General features: G+C 39.0%; 1 protein-coding gene across 1 annotated transcript in view; it reads left to right on the forward strand.

Annotated features, from left to right (window-relative positions):
• Positions 1 to 18,779, forward strand: part of LOC140234735 (uncharacterized) — a 162,474-nt gene that overhangs the window by 129,937 nt on the left and 13,758 nt on the right. The gene's annotated exons all lie outside the window — the stretch shown is intronic.

Here is an 18,779-nt window from a genome sequence, read left to right on the forward strand (position 1 = left end):
TTTCAATGCAGACGATCAGTGGATGTCATGAGATTTGTATACCGCGGGCCAGACGGCATCCTTTAATTACCTGCTACTTCCACTGGAGACTTGTTCTTCGTGCCAGGTCGTTGCCCCTGTTCCTTTTCTTCTTCCTTTTTTTTTTCAGTCACCAAAGACATTCACCTTCTTTTGAAAAGTCCGCGAAAGTACAAGACAGTTTCTAGTGCAAGTGCGAAGCGGTTAGGCACCACTCGTGCATGCCAAAGTAACTCAAATCAAAACTTAGAATCAAATCAAACTTACGATTACACATCACTTCTACCATCAGACCTAAACAAACGTCGATCGTGCACACTTATGTCATCCAGGCAAAAACAAAACAAAACTATGCGAAACAAAAGAAATATCGAGTATTATGGGTTGTACTAGTTTCTGATAGGGGTTTATTTTGATATCTCAATGTTGCGTATTGTCAGGAATACAACACGTTCCCAAAAATAAGATAGGTCTAATAGTGTTTGTTTGCTTGGAAAGATAATCATTAATTATACATGACATTGACATCGTGTCATATTTCTAACACGCAGCTTTCTGCAACGGTCTGCTAACACATCATTTGAGTCAATAGCTATAATAATCATTCTCAGAACAGGTAGCTGTCAAATACCGTGGGTCAGTGCAGGTAACTTCACGTTTGAAGTGGGCGATTACACACTGACGTCCATTGACAATTGAGATGACATTTGCACAGGCTCTTGTAACCATATGCACGAGTGGGACGGTGTTTAAAGACGCCGTCTAAATATTGTGGTGGCTCAATTTTAGAAATTGTGGAGCTCTTGCTGGCTGAGCTGTTTGATCTGCTTTAAGGCATGAACCTGAAAGTCACCCCAGCATACAGAGCTTCGGGGTCTTCCGTCCTGCCTCTAAAGAGATATATCGGATATTATTATATCACCACACACCATAAATCGGTCACTTAACATGCGTAGTGGGTAATGCGATCCCTCCCATATTTTTAACTTCTGAATCATATCGCGTTTATTTTTAATCCTACTTTCTGTTCCATAGCTTTATCAGATCAGAGACTCTAGTATCAGAGAGGATTATGTAGTTTACAGTCATCAAAATGGAAAAGTGTGGTTTGTTAAGATGGTGCCACGTATTTCACCGCTTCCAAATTCATGTAACAAAATAGATGTGCCTCAAAACTTAATAGTGGACACATTAAACAATTACGACCGCCGGAAATCATTACACTGAGAATGATTTTTCTTTAAAGTCATTTTATTTATTTATTTTATTTATTTTTATTTTTTTTTTCTGATAAAGAAACACCCTAAAGTCTCGCAATTGTAGATTGAAAGCAACAGAGAAACTTTATGATGAAGCTTTACGTCACTATAAACAAACCAAATAACTTGTCAGTAGACATAATGGTAGAAATGAATGTAGAATCCTGAATAGCAAACCCCCTGAACTGAAATCACGAGAGAGGATAGAATATGTCCTGTTTTAGGATTTGCGTAAAGTTTTTACATCTCGTGCCTATCAATTTTGAATGCACGTCCATTTTCGCTTGATGAAAACTGAAGAAAAAAAAATGACAGATGAATGCATCACAGCTGCCACTATCGTATATTCGAACGAAGATCAATTGAACTGTCTTCCAGATGAAAAACACACACACAGACGCACACACGTACACATAACGATGTCAAATTGTTCGAATCAGACTTTGTCCCTCAATCGTATTTGCTTTTTTTCACCTTCCCGCTCGTCTCACGCAAAAATCCATTACTCGTGTCATGTGATTGATTCTTGTCAATACGGTGGAAAAAATGCTTGATGTCTACCAAAAAGCCCGCATGCATGTCTAAAGGAACACTTGTTTACGTCGTCTACGATGATAAGGCGCAACAACGTCATTGCGTTGATAGCTGTTAGCTTTTGCGTCAGAAAGGCCCGCCTATTTTTGTTTGTTTGTTTGTTTGCCTGTGTCAATGTCACCAGGACCATACACACAGTGGACTTGATGATAATGGCTCGTATCTGTATGAAGTCCATCCGTCAGAAACAGTCACTTTCTGGTTACGAACCTTAATCCACCTTCCGCTGTCGCTTGTCGCTTGTCGCTTCCTAATTCTATTTTTGAGAGCACCGCGTGGTATCCGATCTAGACCGATTTGGATGTCGCCAGAATTCTGATAATATTGTGATTATAACTGACCTCTCGGCGTGAGACAATGGACAGCTTCGAATTCGAGACATGAAGAAGAATAAAGCAAGATCCCGACTAGGTCTGCTATATAGGCTGAAGGTCGATTCCTGTGATACCACTGGACCTATCACTTTTTTTTTCCCATCCCAATTCCCACCAGATGCAGATGACCATTTGGTATAAAACTGTAGTACACCATGCAACTTTCAACGCGAGCAATTATTAAGGTCAAGCTCAAAAGCTGTACAAATTTTCTTAATGATTTATCCATATATCCTTTAAATTTTATCGAAATTTCTTTCGCGATTTGTGTGTTTGGACGTGTATACAAAATAAAAGCTGCTATTTTGAACAATTATGCTTTCAATCTCTTTGAGGCCCCTGAGTATATAAGTCGGGAATTGTACAACAAACAAACAATCAAACAAACAAACAAACAAATAAATAAACAAGGAAGAAACAGATACAAATCATGTCGTCGTCTGCTAGGCTTGTATATACGCAGATTTTGTACTGTGGTGGGACGATAGGGGTCATGTCCGGGCGTCCCTGAAAATCTGTTGATGTTGTTGTGGTTTTCCATATCCCTCTGAGCATTTTTTTTTTCCTTTGACAGACCATTCTCTTGGTCTTTGTCCGGAAGACATCCGGGGCCCCCGTTCAAGAATCGAGTCAATTAGTCGTTTTGTTGGGCCAACATCAGGCTCCGGTGGAGGACCGGACAGTGGATGATTCGAGTGTTTTCCATTAAACAGTTTGTCCAACGGATTTAAATTTTTATTCAAGTTTTATTTGTCAACATGATGCCGATAGATCGTGTGTATGTGTGTGTTTCTGTTATTCTGGTGGCATTTGATGAAACGTTTTATCCAACAATTTGTCAGACAAATTAGCTCTCAGCCGATCAGACGCAAGGATTTCAGGAACTTTTGACAGTTTGTCAGAAAAAAAAAAATCTGACAAAGCCCTTCATGACATGCCTCCTGTTTTCTTCCAGCTCTAATTGCATCCTTTCGATGAAAATCAGAACCACATCGCATTCTTTTAGGATGAGAATTTTGTTTTGGGTAAAACGGCGGGAAAAGGCTGCTCTTTTATCTATGGTTAAGTCACGAGAGATACAGTTTAATTCGTCTGTCTAAGCCAGTATAATTACCCGGGACTTTCGGCCGTCAGGAGTTACAGAGGAGTCATGAATAGTGGAATTAATATTGGTTCCAATATGCGCAGAATTGTTTGAAGAAGAAGCAATTAGTTCGTATACATGCCGCTTCTAAAGGTATTTAGAACTTCTATAAGGTCCGTCTTTGTTCAGCGTCAGATATGAATTCAATCATCTGTGCTGAATGGGATGCGGTTTAAAGTATATTCTTAGAATTCCTTGTATTACCTCTGATTGATGAGAACCAAATTCCCATTACGGCAAAAATAAACATGTTTTGCTGACGGATAATCGCTTCCGGGATCACTTTTGTGGCATGATTTCTCATTTCACGTAACGTTTTCTGCATATAATTTGACAAATTAAATGCGTAACAACATTAAAGACAGCAAAAATCAATTGTTAGTTACATGACGAATGTAGGGGGGAAAGGCTGATAGGGTTTGTTTTGTTTGTTTCCTTACCAGTCATAATCTGTTATATTTGTCTTTCGAGCTTAGCTTATAGAAGTTGCGGGCACAGACAAAACAAAAATACATTGCATAAAGGCTTGACAACCCTGGAAATTCTTAGAAATTACAAAATATCATTTCGTTTCCTAGATCAAAACATGCGCAGCATAGTGGCCGTTTCGATTTGTAACAAAGAAAATAAGAACTGGAGAAGGCACCACTGGGTAATTTGAATGCCCTATATAGTCGGCGAAAGTGCGAGCATACTTGAATGAACTGTTGGTATTTCCGGCAAGTCAGTTGTCAAAATGTTGTTTGTGTCGTATCTCGTCGAGGAAGAGCATTCAATTTGCACTTGCCTTATAGAATGTGCTGATCTGGTCGAGTCACGAACAGAAATTCTTCTCAAATACAGAAGTACAACTACCTAAAAATTTCGTATACCCGAAAAGTTTATGGGCAACGTACTTCGACTGATGCAACCTGTGCAATCAAGATATATCATTGGTGGTGACATTGAAGAAAAATTGTAATTAAGCTCAAACCTGAAATAACAAAATGTGTTATGTGAGGAAGCGCCGGAAGTACAACTGTGTGTGGCTCTCCATTCCCTTTCCGCTCAACACTTCCTAGTTCAACCCCAGATCTTCCCTTGTCTGTATTGTTGCCAATCTAGATATTCGGACTATCGCTGCCTACAACTGTAGTCTCCGGGGTTGTAGATTATGTGCAGAGAAGTCAAACACGTTTGTTGTCCTTTTATTGATTGAACGATTAGTGTCAATCTGACATCTGTCATAGTGTCAACTCAGATAAACATGATTATCAACTTGATGGCTAAAATCACAAGATAAATTTAGTGTTGATTTATTTTTCATAGCCAGAGTACTTCTGTGGCAATCTTGATAGACCTGTCTGATGATGATACCACTGTACACCAAACACGAATTTTAGAAACTATTTCAGACTGATTTATTGGAAAGTATAATGAAATGAAATCATATTACTGACAAACCTAAATAATCTGGCCGCTACCGGTTTGATCTTTTGTTTTGTTTTGCCGATAACATGGCCGCTAGGAAAGAACACAGAAAAAAAAAAATAGTTGGTCAGGGATAGGCCGAAGTTGAACATTGAACACTAATGACCGAATCGAAGAATTATTGTTATTTACAGACTTGTGTGGGCAGACTGGAACACAGTGAAAACAGTCATAATGAATGTATACGGTCACAAATAGACAAGACTACTTTTTTTTTTTCTCTCACCTGAGGCGCGGTGCTCACGCATGCATGCTGGGTCAGTTTCTTTTGGAAGGTACGATGAGTCAAGAAAGTTGACCGATTAGTCGGTATAGCGGACGCACGTACGTCACAAGAATGGCATGTCAATATTTTGACGCTCTGCCCAGGTTTCTTCTTTCGCGGAAATAATGAAAGTTGTCATAAGAATTATATAGAGGTTTATCTCTTTTTTGTGTGTGTCTCTATTTCTATCTCTATTTTCATGCCCATTTTCTAAATCCCACGCTGTGTTGTGAAGGTATATACTCACGTTCAGTGTTTCTATTCTTGCTCTCAATGTTCCCTTGTTGCACGTCTTAGGGGCGATGCCTGGTAAAGGAATTCATTGATTCACTCGTTATTAAGAACTCACAGCCTTCGTACTAAAGAAAGAACTCACCTTATAGTCTACATGAAATATACGTATGTACATACATGATCTCCATGAAGCTGCCATGGAGATGCAGGATGATCTTTTTCTGGTGGAGAGTGTGTTTTTGTTTTAATTTAGTTTTTTTTTCTAATGTGTGAACCACGTTTCGTTTGGTGTTCGTATCCCTATAAGTTTCCAACCTTTCGTACAAGGTGATGCAGAATGTTTTGACTTGCTTGAGTAAACTTTGTACAAGTTTGATTTGCAGGCTATAACTCCTTCTTGACTTTTGTCAAAAGATATTCATTTTTTCTTAATGATCATGTGTGCATGAGAATCTATTACGTATAAGGGTATATATGGTATCATGCCTACATTTACTTTGAATTGGGTCGTTGTGGCCGATAAAATTCCTGCAAACATGTGACCCGTTGAAATCCTTATACTTTCTTTTTGACTTTTTTTTTCGTTGTGAATGAAACGTTATACCGTTCTACCTGTTTGGTATTATTCCGTTGGGTAAAGTTTCACTTCAATTTGCTACCCCATCAGTCGCAGCGAAACAGATATCCAAACTCCACTCAGTCGCTAAATTTGTTTGTTTTCAACAAAGTTCAATCCTCCACTAATGTTCATGAATAGGAGATAATACAACTGTAAGCCAGTTCGGGGTTAGCTCATGTACAGATGGGTACAAATGACCTTTCTTCTTTCTCAGTTGATTAGGCAATCCGCTCGTCTTCAGACAACAGAATGTATTAGCTTGCCCGACATAACAATTTATGGAATTCATCAGGGCATCAGTCATGTTCAAATAAAGGATCAACTCATGGAGACCAGGCGACCAGAATGATCCATCAATTGGCACTTTGGAAAGCATCCATTTCATTATTTTCCATTGAATGTAATGACAACCACTTTCTTTTGGTTTTTGCCAAATACTGCTTTAACTGTCAGGTGGATGTGATGGCAAGCACCACTTGCAAGAATTACTTGAATAAGCATTACATCACAGATGCCAATCTCAGTGAATTTAAAGACCAGCATGCTCTAATGGTACAAATTACCTTTTCCTGCTCATGCTCAAAGTGGAACCCCAAACTGGCTTATTGAATATTTTTCCATTTTGAAATAAAAGACAGATATGGATCAGTTTTTGTTCGTTTATTCCAAGTTCCTGTTGCCAAATCAGTCACATGGGATGTTTGCTTTAACCGTGAACCACTGCAGACAAAATATAAAATAATAAAAGCGTCGATAAATATATTCATTGCTGGATGTCTCCACAATGGAAGCGGTTGTGGCTTTGTCGTCAACCTGCGTTATGACAGTGGTTGATATCAATTTTGAGGTAAAACACCATATTTCCCAAGGAGTCGACTTGGTTTCGAAAGTTTGTTCTAAAACCGCATGTTCTAAAACCTGGCTTAAAGGTCCAGTTTACCTTTGGGAGCAGTGATTTCAAAAATGTTCAAGATATCACATTGATCCATATGTGTAGGTCTGTTGTATCATAAAACATCCTACCATATGAAATATTTGCAATAAAACCTAAAATATAAGGAGATATCAGGGTTTTTCTCAGTAAACCGTAACTGTATACGGTTTAGTCTGGAAACATTTTTATTATAACTATTGTTCACATTTTGTGTATTTAACAACACTTAACATCGATTATACGGATTCAAATTTTGACAGTGGTTGTTTCTATCCCTAACTCACATTTTAGAACTATTTTAAAGCACTAATGCTTTCATCTGCAAATGGTAAATTATGCCTTTAATATTGTTTAAAAGTAAAAGAACAACACACGCTTGAAAATTATGTCTCGCAGTTGTTTATGGTCCCATGAATAGTCACAAGGTGTTATGATCTTTCACAAAATATGATAGTGATTAATAATCGTGATTATTACAAAAAAAAAATGACAATAACTATGCAGCTGTTATATGATAATGCGTGACACAACTATTTTCATTGGCATTATAGCATTATTATTTCTACTGTACTACTATTATCAATTCTATATTCTTATCACTATTATTAGTATTGTATTGTGTTGTGTGTGTTTTTTTTTTTTTTTTGTAGTTGTTTATGCAATAATGGTGTTGGTGGTAGATGTCTAAGTAGGATTTGGTCTTTTTATAATCACACTGTTATTAAGTTGTTTCTTCCATATGCCTCAATGATGTTATGTTCCTTCATTAAAGTTTTTCTCCATAGCAAACTTGCTCATATAGTTACCTCGCACGAAAAATACCCACAAAAACACACAGTCAGAGACCTGAAGATAAAGTATAACTCAGCTATATTTTGATATATCATTTTCCATTTTTTTCTCAGCACACGATTTGAATTTACTTTTGCATTTAAGAAAGAAAAAAGTACTACCATGCTGATAGACCTATAAGTTGGATTGTATCTGACAAAACCCCTAATTTCGATCTATATACAAAGCAATCAATTTTCAATATCATAGAAAACAACGACGGTCTATATGACACAATGCAAATGTATGGTTCAAAACAACACCGTTATATGAGCTGAATAATTGTTTATAAATACTATGTTTATATGGTAACGTTTTATGATACAGCTATTTCTCTTTCTTTTGTGTTTCCTGTATTTCCTCAATGTTGCCATGGATTGATGTGATACGAAAAAAAGATTGGCATCCGTCTTGTCCTTCCCGAGTCCCTGGTTTCAAATAACTGCACTGTTTTGTAACACCATCAATAGGCCTTTTCCCTGTACTTCAATCGCGTAAGTCAATAGTGAGCATGGCTTTATTTGCTGGTCTCATTTACCCTCTGCAAAATCATAATCTTACAGCAAATCTGCGTACTTTCTACATGCAGAAAAAAGTTCGATGAACGCGACGAACTGGGCCCTGTTTTATGAAGAGTTAAAATCGATTATAAAGTTGATTTCAACTGTAAGTCTATGGCAGACTGTGTGGTAAGGAGATTTAAAATTGATTTTATCTTTTGATAAAACGGGGCCCTGGTATGATATTATGATGATTGTTTTCAACTTTTACAAAATTGTAGCGAATTTTGCGCTCGAGCAAGTCATACGAACGGCTATAAAGCAGTTCATTCACTTTCGTCTTGATATTTCACACTATCAACCAGATCTCGTGAACTTTTGTATTACCATTCTGAACAAGAAGATGTTTAGATTTTTACTTTCTTTTTAAGTCAGGAATTAAGGTTACTAAAGGTGTATCACTTCAAATTTGTCATCCTCTAGAACAATGATCCCGTTTTCTAGTTCATTTTCTCTGAAACCCTGTAATAAACAGTTAAATTGGTTGAAAGCAAAACCGCTTGTGTTGTAAAAGGTTTAGTCGTTAAGGCTTCAGTCAGTGATTCTCTGCATGATAAGACGGTCACAGTGGCCCGAGCTGCTTTGTTATATAATGCTTCCCATTCTCAGAAAAAGAGGGTAATGGTTTGCTCGACAAAAGGCGTAAATCGTTCAAATGCTGTTGAATCAGTGATTATCGAAACTCGGGATCTCTGTTGTGTTTGTCCGAAGCTTTAGACACGGGGGTAACCCCAAACAAGTATTATGACTGTGTCGGGGTCTCTGATTGCGGGTTCATTGGTTTATAGGCTCGTCCTCAAGCTTCATTTGCTCTGGCTTTCAAGTAAACCCTATAATGAAGAGAGTTTTGGTGTGTTTGACTTGAGATTGTCAGTTTTGATGACTTCCGCTTCGTTCCACCTGAAGCGTTCGTTTGGTTTTGGTGATGTCACAGTCTCCATCACAACAGTGATTAACACTGAAGTATTATTGGAAAAATCAGCATTTGAGATGGTAGCACCTTCCTTCATGCAAATACTGTCCGAATGGTTGACTTATGTCTCAAAATCTCATGCACGCGTTCCTTCTGTTTTTCTTGAATGTAAGAGTAAACATTTTTTTTTCTCGAAATTTCATTGATTTGTTGTCATGACAAAATAAAAGATAATGAATTTCAATATTCTCATGACACCGTTGCAATCTGTCCAACCGTTTAGTTGATTATGACTTTACCGCTCATGATCTGGAATCATGAAAATCATTGATTTGCAATAATGCTTCGCTGCCGAGCACTTGGACACACCCCACGCATGCCTTGTGCTATGTTTACATGTATATATAGGTCCTATTAAATGTATGCGTAGCCCCTGTGTATGTGTGTTTGCGAAATCATGTGTGATTCTGCGTGTGGAGGGTTTAAACAGGAGGAGATATAGGCTTACCAGTCCTTAAATCATCCTTACACTGTGCCATAACTTTAAGTACAAACACGTCTATTCGTACACGGCACTTTTATGTTCTTGAAGAGGGTCACAAGTGTCTTTATGTGGAAAGTGCAATTATGATGATTAACCTAGGACGCTGCGGACGTTGCTCTTTTGTACGATTTCGAAAGGCATGCGAATTATTCAATTTCCATTTTCAGGGTTACTTCCCGCGTTCTCTCCCTCCCCTCTTGAATGAAAAAGTGCGAATGTTTCGAAGTGCGATAGCCTTTTCCAAACACGAGCACAGCTTAAGTTTATTTATTGAGTGGTCAGACGAGTAAAATTGAAGGAAACTCCACGGACGTTACCCTCGCTTTTTCCAGCTAACTATTGCTCTTTATCTTAAAAGAGTAGGCTGTCTGAGTCGAATTCTACCGAAACGAACAAATGAATCACTTGTCATTTGGTCCCAGAAGTATCAAAAGAGACCTTGTTTCGCGACGCTAACCTCAGTCTGTATTTTAATACCAAAGGGATTGTATACCTGTTCGCCCGCAGTACGCAGACAAGAACCTCCCAGCAGTTCAATTCTGTACAATGTACATCCACGCGATAAGAGCGGCGAACGCGCGCTCGCCTGTGGTAGCAAGGTCATTCTTGTGATAAAACCAACGCATGCATCCGACAGCAGTTAGTCTGTAAGTCAACAGTGTTCGGAGTAGGGCGCCGGTGGTTCACGCCTGTAGTTGAAAGTAAAGCTTGGCCCTCTGTAGTTTAGTAAGATCATTTTGAAAAGTTTGGACCAACCGCGACCCTTCGCTGACTTTCATGGTATTCAGTAGGCGTGGAAATAGCCGTGGATTCTGTGCATTATAACGCATTTACTGAAATATAGAATTGTAACTTGAGGAAGTACATGGAATAACTTCATCTGTACGCTTGGACGCCACTTTCGCTTTTCACCCGGAAAACAGGTGAGTGTGAAATCATTACAAGTTTTTGCAAAGTTTTGCCTGATTTTCACAGACTTTAATCTATTTGGACCGTTTCTGAAATGATGATTTAAGAAGTACCTATCTCCGGAACTCATAATTTCATTTGATTATAGTGACAAAACAGGCATTGACAATCGCATGATTTTCTGTCCTGATGTTTTACACGTCATTTTGTCCTTCGAAACAGTAACCCCAAATTTATGTATTGTTGTTTATCAGGATGTGATATGTGCTACACCCTAGGTAAGGCATTGCACTATGCAGATCATATGGCTGGCTAGATATCATTCTTTTTACAGATCAGACAAGGATTATTATCAATTTACTCACATCGTCCATGTACATTTCACATGATTGAATTTAGATGTGGAAGAGTATCTTGTTTCGTGGCCAAATTAAAAAAAAAAAAAAAAGATACTCTTGTTATAGTCTACTCCTGTTTTTCCTTCTGGCGCGACCACACTTCAAAGCCCACAAAAAAGCTTGGCTCGATCCATGAGCATTTGATCGTCGCTTCATTTCATGGCTCTGAAGTGCTTTCACTATCGATTGAAGAAGATAAGTAGACCTTGCAAATTATGGTTTCTGTTTTGTCCGTCCATTTTTTTTTATATTTACCCAGTGAAGTTGGAAAATAATTATTATGGTTTACATGCATACATATTTCTGCTGTTGCCAAGGCACTTTGTGAAAAAAAAATCAGTGCAATTATGAGCATCTTCATTTCCGTGAATTTTGTTCATATTATAAACAATTTCGCAGAAACCAGTACAAATTGTCTACGAAACTATATCGTACTCATTATTATCAGCCCACACTTTTTCCTGTTCGTGGTATATTTAACAGATCACCACATTCCAATCTCTCTTCTATTTCAAAAACCAGTGCGAAATCTTATCATTTCCCATTCTCTCTCATTTAGTGGCGTGATGTGTCAAGGAAATATTGGCCTTGTGTAAAGGCAGCTAAGGAAATATGACCCTGCCGTCTTCTCGCAATTTCAGTTGATCACTCACAATGTTTTCGTCTGCCTCTCGTCTGCCATGTTTCTCGACGAAATATGATTCGACAGTGTCTCGGTTTACGTTTGCATTGAGATGAAAAAATAACACTTGCCTGAAAATTATCTCCGCACATGTTAGCATGGTCAGGGAGAGACGTCTATGAACAAAAGGAGTGAACACTGAGTTTATAATCCAATGTGCCATGGCTCGTTTGCTACATGGTATAATGTTTTCGGTGTGTGCTTGTTTGTATGTTTTCATTCCATGAGGTTAAAAGAGTCGTTTATTTTTTCCGTCCCACCTCCCTCTTCTGTGAGCTGCGCACACCTGTAATGTTGTATGGATGATATGTGTGGTTTCGCTACGTGTCTGGCAGATGACAGATATGATTAATGACTGCTTCAAGTTGGTGAAACGATGTGATCAATCTTCCTCTTTGAACAATCGTTAAAAACCTGCCACACCACAAACCAAACGACCCTTCTGTATGTATGATGTATGCGTGTTTTGTATGTGTGTGTGTGTGGGGGGGGGGGGGGTGTCTGTGTGTATGTATGTGATTCCTGCCAAGCATTCCAAATTCTGTCTTGTCTTTCCTGATGATTATGAGAGATGCTCTGTAGGGCTTTTAGTGCGATTCATCGATTTCTCGGAGCGCAAACCGCGAGAGGAGGACCACCACTTTCACCAGCATTAGCAAGTGGTGGCGGTTTACCACGGAGATAACTGACGTTCTGCGGAATTCAATCTTCCACTGCGTTGATGATCCGTCATCATTCAGAGATCATTGGGATGTATGAGAGAGGGAGAGTTTGCACACTTCCCTGATTGGATCAAATTGTGGCGTGTTTGGAGTTACCAAGGAGGTGCTGTTACTATCACCCATTGTTTCCTTATTCGTTCTCGCCTCTGAATCTTCTGACATATCATGTATTATTTGATTATCCCCAGTTAGCATAGCCGTACCTATTTACCCGAACTTTCTCCTGGCAACCGAAGAATATTTGCTCGAACCATGTTCTGGAAGATGAGTATTAAAAAAAAAAATGAGTATAATGTCACTCAATTTCTATGGCTTAGTTGAGAGATGCTGTCAGTCATTCATGTCTTGACGTCAGTAGCAGTACCCCCCCCCCCCCCCGTTTTCCGTTTTAAAAATTACCATTCAGCGGAGAGTAACGATATATAATGATAGACTTGCTGGTATTTTATGTTTTACCATTATTGATCTGAGGACCTGGAGAGAAGATGTGGATTTAGAGGGAAGGTTGATTTTACTGATAAACAGGATGAAGAGATCATTATTATCATTTCCAGGGCTCTTTACTCGTGCTCTGAAATCATGTGATATAGGCCTATGATATGTCTTGTCAGCTGAGCTTAAATTATGTACGCAAGTACGCAATCGAGGCGGGAACTCATTGGTACCTATGCGAATATTAATGTCATTCATGCTTGAGAAGCTTCAGCCAGTAGCAAGACGTAAACAGGACATCTCTTCCTCTACTTCTTTTTCTTCTTCTTCTTCTTCTTCTTCTTCTTCTTCTTCTTTCTCTTTCTTTCTTTCTTTCTTTCTTCTTTTCAATCGTTTTTCCTTTGGGACCACTTGTCCACTTTGTCTCTATAGCTACAATACTCTGTGAGCAAGGACCGTTCAGTGACTACAATCGTATTATCTATTTGGTTTGGATCTCTTGACGCACATGATAGGGCCGGGCACATGACTGCACTGTATAAACTCGTAACATTAGAAACATTCGAGACGGGGAATCTATTTGGCATTGAAGACGCGCAGGGCGTGACGGAAGGAGTCGCGAATAAAGGGAGTCTCGTTGGCATGATGCACACATAGGCTGAAATTCGCCCAAACCTCAGAAGGGACATACCAACATTCTGACTCTTTCGGCCCCGTTTTGGCAAAATAGATGAAATTCGCTTTCTTTAAGCAGTTTATTCTTCTCGCTGTCTGCCAAAATAGGCAGCAGTGGTCAGACTCGATGTTAGGGTATATTATTGGGTGATTTTTAGTATGTGCATGGTATGTGTGTGTTTGAGTGTGTAGTAATCTGGTGCCTTGTCTGTAGTCGTTACACTATCCCTGCGAAACTAATATTTTGATGAAAAATTGCTGCTAGAAGAGGTGATTTGATGTCTTGCATGGTGTGCGGTCAGGTTATGATGCCCTGGTAGCATTTTTAATCGATGGGGTGTTCTAAACATAGGTGATTTCCAAAATGTATGCTTATTCATGTATGTTAATATTTGTATTGCCATTGGTGCATATCAATTAACATTCTTGACGCTGCCAGACGTGACGATGTTATCAATAGTCCTTCCAATGGAAATCACTCAGGTTTTGTTTTGTGTGTGTGTATGTGTGTGTTTTTTTCTAATTGCTTTGTTTGTTTGGGTTGATTCCTGTGTGAACGCCACTGTTGATTAGCATCACAACGAGAAGAATTCGTGCTGGCAAAACCCTGGGAAAAGTGACTCTTTTAGGCAGATAATCAGGAATAAAGCAAGCCAATTTTAAGTCTGTGCAAATAAAGCATATGGTTTTGGCATGACTATACTGTCATCACTGCAAGAATCGGGCAGCACAGCGTTGGATATGGTTCGTTAATTTGCCATCGGAATCAAGCGCTGACTGAAATACAGAAGTTCAACGGTCTCTCATTTGACTGCTAAGTCATTTAAAAGAAATCTTTGTCAAGGGCGTTGAACGTTGTTTGCCTGCTTTCCGAGGGGAAGGGGAAGAAAAAATAATTGGAAGCCATTTTTAATCACTTAATTTATCGTCATTGCAGCTCCCTGGGAAAAAAAAAGTTTCGAGTGCTTATAAATCGAAGTGATTACACTTTATCATTGTTAATTTCCCAATATTTAACGCAATCCAGTGAAATGATATTTTCTGACGATGGGCTTCGCAGCTGATACCGTAGCCTGAAGTGCAAAGGTGATCATTTCGATTGACAATTCATTTTTAGTGAACAGGAGATAGACAACTTATTTCATGCTTTCATAAGAATTGATGTGAATATGCCGATAACTAGAAAAAAAGAAACAAAAAGAAATGTTACAAATCTAAACATAATAATACTGTGTGAGGATCGTCCCTTTATAGGCAAAAAAAAAAGAAGAGGGAAGAACAAATATGAAACAATCCTCAGCAGTGACAAGAAAAAAAATGCCCCATATAATCCCCCCAGTTATCAGCTCTGAATGTTCAGTTGTATTTTTAGTCAGAACACGCCTAAAGATTTGCCAAGGTGTGCACAATTATCAGCACCACACCAATATTGAACAAACATATACGTCCCACGCATGAAGCAAAAGTAGAAGGGGCCGGGGCCTGTTTGCAAACTTCGTATATTACTCATCATTCACATCTATGTTATGAATATGTTTACGTCTCCAAAACACCCAAGGGGCTTGTCTGCACCGTTTATATTTGCGTGCACGTATAGAGTGACGTGTTTGTTCCCAGCAGCCGCGGTTTTGGTATGAATGTTACAAATGTGTTCTTTTACGGCGTCCAATGCGTCATCTGCATACCCCTCTGATGGTTTGTTTGGGGGTTTGGGGGTTTGGAGGGGTTTTTGGCATTAGGGGAGGGGAAGATGTCCACACTCCATTTATACACGCTCCAAAGATCAGATTTGGAGAGCGGGAATGAATGAACACGCAGTCCTTTATGATTGATCGAGTAAAAGGGAAAAAAAAGTGATAAAACGCTGTATAGAGAACTCAGCTTGTCACGGCCAACCCATGTAAATTGTAAAATCATTCTCTTCATAGGAAAGGCATAAAACTGATATCTTTATCATTGGTTTTGTTCTGCAAGTGCCCATCTATATATATATATATATATATATATATATATATATATATATATGTAAAGAGAGTTCAGATTCATTCTCTTCAATTCGCTCAATGATATCATAATATGCAAATTATATTCCCAACAAGTTCATACCAAATTAAAGTCTTTTGTCTTTTTTAGAATGACACCCTTTCGCCAACCGCTTGATATGATTGATACTTTCGTTTAAAAATGTCATGTTACGTCTGTTCTAGGTCAATTAATTCCTGCTTCTGCAGAGGAAAACGGAAAAGAAAACATCGGTTGCCATGTTGAGTTGTGACATAGCATTATCTTGCTCCATTGATTTTCCAGTGAGTCACTGCGCATGCAAAAAGGGACACCTCCTACAATCTAACCTTGATTAGTCTTTCATCAAAGACGCTCGTTATCGAAGATTTATCGCGGACAAAAAGGGGCGGCTTTTCATTGAAATACGACTGCCAATGATAGAATCTTATATTAGTATACAATGTTTTTTCGTAGACGACAGTATTACATAATGAACAACAAATAAGCCAATTATGCCAAGAGGCTCGTTTAGTACGTCGGTTATGCGGATGTGAGGAAAACTCGGGTCTGGTCATCCATCCGTTCTGGTTCTACCAACCAATGGCTAAAAGTTGGTCTCCGATATTTTTCGGAAGCCCTCAGGTGAGACGTCTCGCCAAAATTGAGTTTACTGTTGGTCGGGATTATGGAAGCAGATTATAGGCGGCATAATACTGTAATATATTATGGGCCTCAAAGTATACCTTTAAAGTTCTTTACGTTAAGTATGTCTTTACGTTAATTATGTTACTCTGTAATGTCAATTAACACACTAGAGAGGCAAGTTTGGGTAGGTATGTGTGAAATAAAATGTGAATGATTTCCTTCATCTAACCCCCCCCCCCCCCACGATAATTCACTGTAGTGAAACATATTAAGTTTGATTAATCCTGTATCGAATTTGGACGAGCACACTATACTCGGGGTGCTTAGTCTAGCCCCTCGTCTGTGGCATTCTTTAAAAAAAGAGGGCAGAAATGACGGTACGCATAATTACCTGACGACCGTGTGACATCATTCTGTAGCGGCCACGTGTAGGTTCCAAAGTACAAATGATATCGACGATTTGTAAATTCCAGTTGAATGATTCCTCGGACCGACTGGCGCTTTTTTCTCCTCTGTTAATTCATTGTTTTGGCATTTGAATCAACAAAGTATTTAATGACGGTGGAATTCGAATCATGGCCAAACACAATTGGGGACATCTGTGAGGAAAGATATACACAACAATGCATTTTTCAGTGATGAGATCACCCAAAATGTCCTACATGATAAAACCGACACATTTTGAAGGTTAAGGGATTCCCTCGTTTTATTTCGAGTTTTGTTGGGGTTTGACGCTTAGTCATGCAATGTAACTGCATCAGAATGTTGGCGTAGGGAGGTGGGAAATGCCCAGTAGGTCCAGGGACATACACAAAGAGTTTCATCGTGATGCATGTAAAGTCATTTGAGAATAGGAATTCCACATGGGACGGACGCACCCACGCATTCACACTCTTCCTTTGAAAGAAACGTGGTTGTGAGTATTGTGTTCGTAGCATTGCTTCTCAATCAAATGCCTTACAGTGGTCAAGTGCGCGGTTGCTACTTTATGCAGAATGCTGTCATAAGCTCGTAAGGTTTCTTTATTTTTGCTCAGGTAGGGGTTTGGCTTGGGAGAATTACAGCGGCGTCGATCTGCCGCCATTTTGCTGTTACAATATCGTCGATGTTGTTATTGTTAGCATGCGGTTGACGAAAGCGTACAAACCGAAGGAATATGCATGACTTTTGTTTGCATTTCCGTGTACTTCAAAATTAAATCTTGGCTCCTTCTCGAAATGTTTATTCTGTGGTAGGTGGAACGGAAATATCCCACATCAAATAAAGGAAGAACCGCCGAGCGCCTTCTCTCTCTGAAAGCATATCATGAACGATGCTTTGGTTTATTGTCAGTCATAAAGAACAAGGAATGACTGAATGCTGTGAAATTTTTCAAACTGCTATTATAACCCTCCTTAAATCGATCTTATTGTAAATCTCATTCAGGCTCCTTTGTTCGATCTGTTTATCAAGAAACAATTTTGAATGTAAGCAAGGAGCAATATAGCTATGTTGCTCCATGATACAAGCATGTAAGTAGGCGTGCAATACGTACAACCTATACGTATGGAGTCTACATAGCATTATGAATATACGTACAATAATATGTGTGTTTCTTTCTTTATTCGTTTACAGTGGCTGATAAGCATTTTTAATATTACATTGGGCAGCTCTTTCTATATTGTTTCATCTATCATTCGTATGTTTGTGGTGGGGTTTCCCCACAACACATGTTGCAATTATGACTTTGGACTACCATTCAGCAAACTTGTAATGAAATATGTCACCTCCTTTGAAATGTTAGTATGAACCGATGCACCCCCCCCCCCCCCGCACATACGCACACACATACGCACATAATAATGTGAATCTCTTTACTTATTTACCGAGGACAATGTTCAGGCGTCTTCGACAGCTGTTCGTGCCAACAGTAAATCTTTCATTCGCCAAGCATGGCGCCGGGCAGCGTACGGCGGCGGTCTCCCGTGACTGACATATTCATGTTGTTTTGAAGCGATAAATCTCTCTCGCATACACTACTTACCTCGTGTCCGCCACGCAAACACTGCAAAATATTTGTTTACAAGGAGCGTACACGGGACTTTTAGCAATATGTGCAATGTATTCTCTTCTCAAACAGGACACTGAAAGGAATTCTCGAACTTCACGCGTGTCAGTGAGCGGAAATTGTTACTTTAATATTGTCTCAGACTTTAAGGGGATTTCACAAACAAGCCGTATTCATACTGTGTCCATTGTGTTTGAATGCCTACAGTTTGTTTTGCTGGTTGGATGAATGAATCATAAATTTTGATGAGCTACGCGTAGCTTCGTATTGTATTTGAGACCGATTTATCACATGGCGCATTCAATGAAAGGCAAAGACTGAAAAGGCCTTTTAAATGCCTAGAATCACTTGGGGAAAATTTCACAGTAACGCTCAAGATCTACAAGAATGTCAAATAGTAGGCCCCTACGTTGACTCGGTCGCACTGTCAAATGCAAGGCCTTGTCGTCAAAGTAATTCTTATTCAATCGTTTGGGTTAAAGTAAAAAGAGATTTCAGGCCACCTA

The sequence above is a fragment of the Diadema setosum genome, chromosome 11 (genome assembly GCF_964275005.1).
Source record: "Diadema setosum chromosome 11, eeDiaSeto1, whole genome shotgun sequence".
NCBI lineage: Eukaryota > Metazoa > Echinodermata > Echinoidea > Diadematoida > Diadematidae > Diadema > Diadema setosum.